Below are 8,981 nucleotides of genomic sequence, written 5' to 3'. Positions count from 1 at the left end.
GAATAAACCTTGTTTGAGGGGAGTTTCTATAACTAGAAACTGAAATAACCTGACTAATACATAGTTTGTTTTTCTAGGTTATAGCAATAACTTAAAAATCTAGGTATGGTTGACCCTATTTTATTAACTTTTTGCATTACTTTTTCTTCACATCATTATGGCTTTTGTCTAATTTTATTCTCTCAAATGGGTTTTCAAAAGAGTCTTCTAGCAGCATTTTCTGTACCTTAGCTTAACTCTTTGTTTTGGTCTTCATACTGTCACCAGAGTCATATTTATGAGAAAACAATGATTATGTTAACTCTGTGTGCTCTGATTTTCAGCAGAAATCTTCCAATATTCAGGTTCTTCAGATGAAACCATATTTCCCGTGACTTCCACATATCCATGGACAGGAATTAAGAGGGATCCGAGAGCTCTATGTATTTCAAATTAAACTTTGTCTCCTGCAAACTCCACATCCCCACTAACAAGTGAAAACCATGGAACTCTAAGCTTCTGGCAAGACTCACTCCCTCCCTTTCCAATATTCACACCTCACCTCCACCTGATTTGAGACCAACATTTTATTTTGCCCTTTATCCATTTTTCAAATCAGTCATCACAGGACATTTAGAACTCTTAGTTCACCCTTTCCTCTAGATTCTAAACAACTTGATGCCTCCATAAGCAAAAGTGCAACACTCTCATTCTATCCCCACACCCAGCAATCTTTAAATCATTTTCCTGCTCTATTTTTATTCTTAGAATCTACATATATCATATACTGTCTTTCCTGACAAGAATGAATATAAATTTCCCTATTATTGCTTCCCAATTTATCTAATCCTTCCATTTTCTTCTTATAGTCTGGTATAGACACCAGACTCAGACCTGGCCAAACATAATACTTCATTCTCTTTCCCATAAGAGATTTGTGGTTTGCCTGCCAAAGTTGCCTCTGTTCTAATTCCTGGAGCCCATTAATGTATTGTTCTATGTGGCAAAGGGGAAATAAGGTAACGGACAGAATTAAGCTTGCTAATACCTTAATCTTAAAATAGGGAAATTATCCTGGATTATCCGGGTGGGTCCAGTGTAATTGCAAGGGTCATTAAACATGAAAAAAGGAGACAGAAGAGTTCGGTCCTTGCAATGTGAGTATGGCTTTGAAGATGATTGAGGGGCCATAAGCCAAGGAACACGGCAGGCTATAGCAGCTGGAAAATGCAAGGAAACAGATCCTCCAGAAAGAAATGGAGTCCTCCTGACACTTTGATTTTAGAACCAATGAAACCCATTTAAAACTTCTGACCCCTAGAATTGTACATAATATGCGTGTGCTGTTTTAAGCCACTGTTTTTGGTAATTTGTTAAAGCAATTTCTTAGTCCATTTGCTTTGACATAATAAAAAGTACCTTATTTGTACCTTATAAGATAAAGTATATACTGTATTATGTTATAAACAAGAGAAATGTATTTCCCACAGTTCTAGGGGCTGGAAAGTCCAAGATCAAGGTGCTGGCTTTGACACTGACTCAGTGTCTGGTGAAGGCCCACTTCCTTATAAATGGCACCTTCTTGCTGTATTCTCACATGGTGAAGGAGACTAACAAGCCCTGTGGGGTCTCTTTTGTAAGAGCACTAATCCCATTCATGAAGGCTGTGCCCTCATGACCTCATCACATCTCAAAGTTCTCACCTCTTAATATTATCACCTTTGGGGTTATGTTTAACATATAAAGTTTGGGAGGATAAAAAAAATCAGACTATAGCAAGCAACAATAGGAAACTAATACATCATGTGGCCCCAAAGGGCCAGTGTTTTATGAAAATATTTATCATATTGATATATTGATAATGTAAGAGAACTCTTTTCAGTAAGATCCCAAGATGTAAGAACTATAGGGCTGAAGCCACCAGGAACCTCTTTCCACCACAGGAAAAAACAAATAAACTCATTCAAGAATTTAACCCACACAAGGATGTCACATACAAGAGAACAAGCTCTGAGTATACATTTTGTGTATACTGGACTTTTTCAGTTACGTGAGTCAATGTGTCTTTTTTATCTTAAGATAGTTTGAGTCACATTTTTGCCACTTTAACACACAACATAATTATTAAGGAATATAATCTTATACTTCCTTGATTATGCCTTTTATCTCTTAAAATATTTCTATATATACACAAAGATTTTGCTTGACTCTCCTCTCTCAGTAAAGTTTCCCTGACTCTCACAAGTAGATTTACCGCTACTCTGTGCCTACAATATAGCTACATTATTAAACTTATTATATCTTACAATGATTTTAGTGAGAAAGTGAGCTAAGGTTGTCCTTACACCCCCTGCCATGCCTTCACCCCGATGAGGAAAGAAGACTTGAACACGGGTCTTAATCACAAGAATGCTTTCTAATATAAGCCAGAGGAAAAAAAGAATAAATTAACAGTATAAGGCCAGAATACTAGTTCATAAGAAATAAAGCGAATGTCACATTAATCACAGGGATATGTATTTTTCAATGAAACAAAATGAAATGTTTGGAAAGGAATTTTGCCCGCCCTTGAGTAGATATGTTTGATTTTTTTATACATCAATGTTAAATCAGTGTCAATATCAGCCAAATATCTTACTTGTCCTCTCGATAATTCTCTTCACCCGTAACATTATAGTTTAGAGCATGTATAAATGTATGCATCCAAATGCGCGCACGCACACACACACACGCGCACACACACACACACACACACACACGCAGTGCCTTTCCTGATAAACCAGTGGACTGAAATAATACCCTTTTCCTCTGCAATAATGTGAAAAGACTATAAGGTATTTTTTAGTTTGTAGGTTTTGTTTTTTCCAAAAGTTTTCAGTATATGGGAAAGGAAAAAAAAAATGTTACATAAAATAATGTAAGAAGGTAGTGATAGAATAGGAAAATCAGTTTCTTTCAATTCCCTTTCCCACCAGGCCTAGACAGTGAGGTTCTGTACTTTCACATTATGTTAAAGTAGCTATCTCAGAGACATCACACCCAATGTCCTACTACCCCTCATATCCACTCTGTATAGTCTTTAAACAACCATCAAAATTTCAAATTCCTTTAATAAATAACAACTTAAACCTTCAAAAGTATCAGGGTCATATTAATTTTAGGAAAAAAAAGAGTTTAGAACAATATTAGATCAGTAATGTACATTCACATTACTGTGCTATAGATACTCAGAACCTTTCATCTTGCAAAATGGAAACTCTATACCTAGTTAACAATTCCATTTCTTCCTCCCCCCAGTCCCTGGCAACCACCATTTTACTTTCTATTTCTATGAGTTTGACTATGTTAGATAGTTCTGTTATGGTTTGAATGTTCCTCCTAAAGTTCCAGTGCAATAGTGTTAGGAACTGGGGCCAAAAAAGACGTGATTAAGCAGATCAGGGCTCTGCCTTCATGAATCGGTTAATGCCATTATGTTGGGAATGGTTTAGTATCACGGCAGTGGGTTTTCTATAAAAGTGAGTTTGGGCCTGTCTTGTCCTTGCTTGAGCAATCTTGCCCTTCTGTTTTCTACCATGAGATTATGCAACATCTTGCCACATGTAGGTTCCTCAATCTTGTAATTCCCAGCCTTCAGAACTATAAAAAAAAAATCTCTTTTATTTATAAATTAGTTAGTCTCAGGTATATAGCAACACAAAACAGACTAAGATGATTATATATACATATATTTAAAAACCAGCAATGTTCGAAAGAGTAAGAGAATCCCTCTGCTCCTTCTAAAATCAGGTAGTAGCAGTAGCAATACCATCACTGTAAAGTATGGGATTCAAGTAGTATCTATGGATGGCTGGCAGACATCAAGGGATGGTATGTACCTAACCTACTGGTGAAGGAACAACTGGAGAGGTACTTGGTTCAATGGGTTTTTTAACTCTTCCTGTCTCTATTGATAAATAATATTTGTAGATAAATCTTAATAAAGGAAAGAGAAGAGTTCTAGCACCCAGATATATGGGTTTACGTCTCTAACTCTCCTAAAGACTATAGGCTCCTTGAGGAAAAAAAAAAAAAAAGACTGAGTTTATTTACCTTCGAGATAGAACCAGTTGGTAAAGAACCTTAAAATTTTTATTAAATAAAAACTGGAGAGTAATTATAATGAGTAACAGCAAGGGACACACACACACACACACACACACACACACAGAGAGAGAAAACAAACATGTTTAGAAAATAACGTTCAATTCCTAAAATTAGTAACAAGCATAGCCAGAATTAAAACTCTCATTTTCAACTTCCTTGTCATAGTCTGCCATTGTTTACTGTCTCTTTCCAAATTATCACTTGGTGAGTAAACAGAAGATATTTTCAAGTCTCTTATAGGGCTTGTACTGAGACTTAAGGTTAGGAATATTCTTATTTCTTTTCACTTTCTTAGCAAGTTTATATTTAAGGGATATAAGAAGCTTTATTCATAAAAGTAGATCACATTTCCTGTGTTCTTCCTGTAAAATATGTATGTAATCTGTTCCATTTTTGTAGTTTCTACTTAAGAGAATCAGTATATTCTGCAAAATTAATAAAATTACTGAATCTATATTTTACACATATCCACATATCTTTGCAACACTTATTGTCTAATAATATTTAATATTATATTGTTTGTTACTCAATCAATATTAAAAGTGATTAAAATAAATCTATTCTTGTTTTAGCAATATTAGTTTACATTTTGCCCAACATATCCCAAAGCTCCTATTGTACTTTTCTAAGCAGATATTACCTTCAGTACAGAAGGGGGTAGTGAATGTATTACTAAATAATGCCAAAACATTTGTGGATAGAAAATTCCCCTTGATAGAACAAAATATTGATATTATTTCTAAAAGTAAGTACTGAAAATAAACTCAGAAAAACAAATACGAATAGTATTCAAATAAAAATTGGCAGGGTTTAATAAGAAAAATAGTGAGGTAGTTTCTATAAATAAAGAGTTCATTATGGAACAAACATAAATTAACAATAAGTACAAAATATTAAATAAATATTCTAAGAACAGAAGATTAGGATGCAAAGATTTTCCAAAATAATAGATTTGTTCAAGATGACAAAGTGTACAAATGCTGTAACATGCCTGTGCATCCAAGATTTCATGAAATGAGAAAAAAGATTTCATGTATATTTACATACATGCATGTATTTTCTATACCAAACATATGTATACACACAATGGAGAATAAATCCATAATAAACAATAAAAAAATTTAAAGTGCCTTTGTAGTCCAAATGTTATGAGCAACACCTGAAAGACATAAAGTAAGTAGGATCAGATCCAAAGAAAAGCAAGAGAAAAAAAGACATTGCAAAATAGATTCTGAAGCAGACTGTTGCAAAGGTAAAGGCATTTGAAGTTCTGAGGAATGAAGCAAAGTTAATGAAGCAATCAGAAAAGTTTAGATAAAGCATCACTGATACTTTCAGAAACTAAGTATCAGCTAAGGGGATATTGCAGTCATGAAAAATTTGCTAGAAGTCTTGGCATTTAAAAGTTGATCACCTACACTGGAAACACTAGTCTAAATAGCAGAATGGGCATGGTTGAAGTATAGATTACTGGGCTAGAAATCTACCAAGGTATTATCTCAGACTATAGAGATAAATGCTAATGAGAGGGAAAGTGTAAGTGATGAGAAACAAAGAACCTATGAATTTAGATTCATAGGTTCCAATATCTCTCTAAAATGAGTTCCAGAAGGAGAAGAGGGATGCATGGAATAGAGTAAAACATAATAATAATGTAGTAAAAAATAACACTTCCATTAACAAAAAAGAAATGAATCTATAGTTTAAAAACCATGTGAAGCAATGGTGAAATCTCAGAACATCAAATGTTAATGTTAATTGTGTTTTCCCAAAAATTTCTATGTTGAAGTCCTAATACCCAGTACTCTAGAAAGTGACTGTATTTGAAAATGGGGTTTTGAAGAAGTTATTAAATTAAAATGAAGCCATCCAGTAGACCCTAATTCAATACGACTGATGTTCTTCTAAAAACAGAAGATTAAGATTCAGAAAAACATATCAGTGATGGTCCCTCGCAAAAGAAAGGTAATGTGAGGGCACAGTGAGAAGGCAGCCATCTGTGAGACAAGGAGAGAGGGTTCAGAAGAAATCAAACCTGCCCACACCTTAAGCTTGGACTTCTAGCCTCTAGAACTGTGAGAAAATAAATTTCTGTTATTTTAGCTACTAACTCTGTGGTATTTTATTATGGCAGCCCTGGCAGACCAATACGCCAACAATTAAAATATTATTCTAAAAACATCTTGTAAGAAAACACAAGCAACTTAACAACAACAAAAAAAAATTCAGCTTAATATTATCTTTCATTTAAACATGACTTCTACCTTTATCGTTATCACTCAAGGATAATTTTTTCCTAATAGCATCTATATGTGTTTACTGGTGTCTATTCTCCTAATCCACCTGTAGTCAATTCCTTACTATGCAGGCAAAATTGTCTTGTGCAATTAAGATCACATAATGCCTTCTGTTCAAACTCCTGATGGCTTTACATCCAAAATAAAATCCCAAAGAATCAAAGAATGTATTATGACCTACAATATCTCTTTTTTTTGGTCTTTCTTTCCCTTTCACTCTTTATCCACATTGAACATCTTTTAGTTTCTGGAACTAACTAAGTTAATTAATATCTAACACAGTGATTTTCTTTTTTTTTCTTTTTTTTTTTTTTTTTTTGAGACTGAGTCTGAGTCTGGCTCTGTCTCCCAGGCTGGATCTCAGCTCACTGCAGCTCCGGCCCTGGTTTACGCCATTCTCCTGCCTCAGCTCCCCCTGAGCAGCTGGGACTACAGGTGCCCGCCACCTCGCCTGGCTAGTTTTTTGTATTTTTTAGTAGAGACGGGGTTTCACTGTGTTAGCCAGGATGGTCTCAATCTCCTGATCTCGTGATCCGCCCGTCTCGGCCTCCCAAAGTGCTGGGATTACAGGCTTGAGCCACCGCGCCCGGCCAAACACAGTGATTTTCAACCTTGGCTGAGTATTGGAAACACCTGCAGAGACATTAAAATATTGATGCGTGATTTCTACTCCCTAGAGTTCTAAATGCATTTGGTCAGGCATTCAACCGTGGTCTCAGAATGTTTTCTAAGCTCCCAGGGGATTGTTAGGGTCAGAGAAGTTTGGAAACCACTAGCCTAAGGAAGTCCCTGTTGCTCGAGTTTATAATCCATTTGCCCACACCTCCACCTGGCTCCCTTCTTCATTTCTTTCAAAAGAAGGCCAAATGTCTGATCAAATGCTCTCTGACATAAATGTCTCCTTAGACATCCTTTAAGATCATCACATATAAAGCACCTTCATCTTGCCCCTCCACGCATGTATTCACTCACTAAACATTTACTTTATTTTTTTGTAGTACTTATAACCACCTGACCCAATTTGTTCATTATCTGCCTTCTCCAACAGAATGTGAACGTCTTAGAGAACAGCTGCTTCTTACTCAACTCTGTATTCCCAATGACTAGTACATAGTAAAAGCTCATTAAATATTTGTTAAATCAATAAATCAATTTGTCAATAGGTAACAAAGTGGAAATTCAGAGTTCTATGACAAAACTACTTTGAGTGTAAAATCCTAACCCAGCAAGTTAATATTAACCTAGGAGGGAGACGGTTAAACAGGGCCATCCAAAAGTACAAAACAAGATAGGGAAAGAATGAAGAGATATTTAAATAGGACAGAAAGAGCATGAGAAGGCTGCATGTCTACAGTAATAAAAGACCTTGAGATTTCAACAGAAGACCTGGGTTCATATAAATTATCTGAGTCTTGGTTTTCACAATGTTGAATTGCAGATATTATCTTCTTTAAGTTTTTTCAGGCCCCTTCTCCCAAGACTAAAGTAGACTGAGGCAGTAAAAGGTTTTGGCACTTCAAGAACCGTGTAATGGATTTTTAAAGTAATTTAAAATAAAAGCCTTCTATTAGTCTCCTCAGGCTGCCATAGAGAATACCACAGACTAGGTGTTTTAAACAACAGAAATCTATTTTCTCAGGGTTCTGGAGGCCAGAAGTCCCAAGTAACTGGTTCAGCAGGGTTGGTTTCTGAGAGGCTTCTCCTCCTGGCTTGCAGATGGCTGCCTTCTCACAGCTTCCTCTCATGGCCTTTCCTCCCTGCATAGACACTGCTGGTGTCCCTTCCTCTTCTTAAAAGGACACTAGTCCTATTGAATTAATGCCCCACCTTTATGAATTAATTCAACCTAATTACCTTCCTAAAGGCCTTTTATCCCAAATACAGTCATATTGAGGAGTTAGGTTTTAAAATATGAATTTTGCAGGGGAGGGGACACAATTCAGTCTACACCAAGCTTCAATTAACAAATACATTGACAGCCTGGGCAGAGTGAGACCCAGTCTCTACAAAAATAAAAATAAAATAATTATCCAGGTGTGGGGGCATACACCAGTAGTCCTGGGTACTCAGGAGGCTGAAACAGGAAAGGGCTTGAGTCCAGGAGTTCCAGATATTGCAATAAACTATGATCATGCCACTGCCCTAGGTGACAGAGCAAGACTGTGTCTCTAGGATAACACACACACACACACACACACACACACACACACACACACACACACAAAATTGAAAGTTTAGTTAGGAAACTAGAAGAAAATTCATAAAATATCAGCCGTAGATTGACATTCAACAAATGTTTAAACGCTACATAGTTTCTTATTCACTGGGTTTTGTCTGTGATGAGTAAAGCAATGTGCTAGCTACTTTTGGTTAAAGCTCAGAAACAAAATTAGAAAATCAAATTTGTGAGGAATATTTTCAAAACCTGAAGTGTTTCACAAGCAGTTCTCAGTGATAGAAATTAGCACTGTAAGACAGAAACTAGTGTCATTACGTCTCTTTCCTAATATAACAGGTTAAGTAGTATATTCTGCAGAACACTAACTCTTTAAGAATTTT

This window comes from Papio anubis, chromosome 1 (assembly GCF_008728515.1).
Source record: "Papio anubis isolate 15944 chromosome 1, Panubis1.0, whole genome shotgun sequence".
Taxonomy (NCBI): Eukaryota; Metazoa; Chordata; class Mammalia; order Primates; family Cercopithecidae; genus Papio; species Papio anubis.
The sequence above is the reverse complement of the archived record's forward strand: the minus strand, read 5'-3'. Positions refer to the sequence as shown.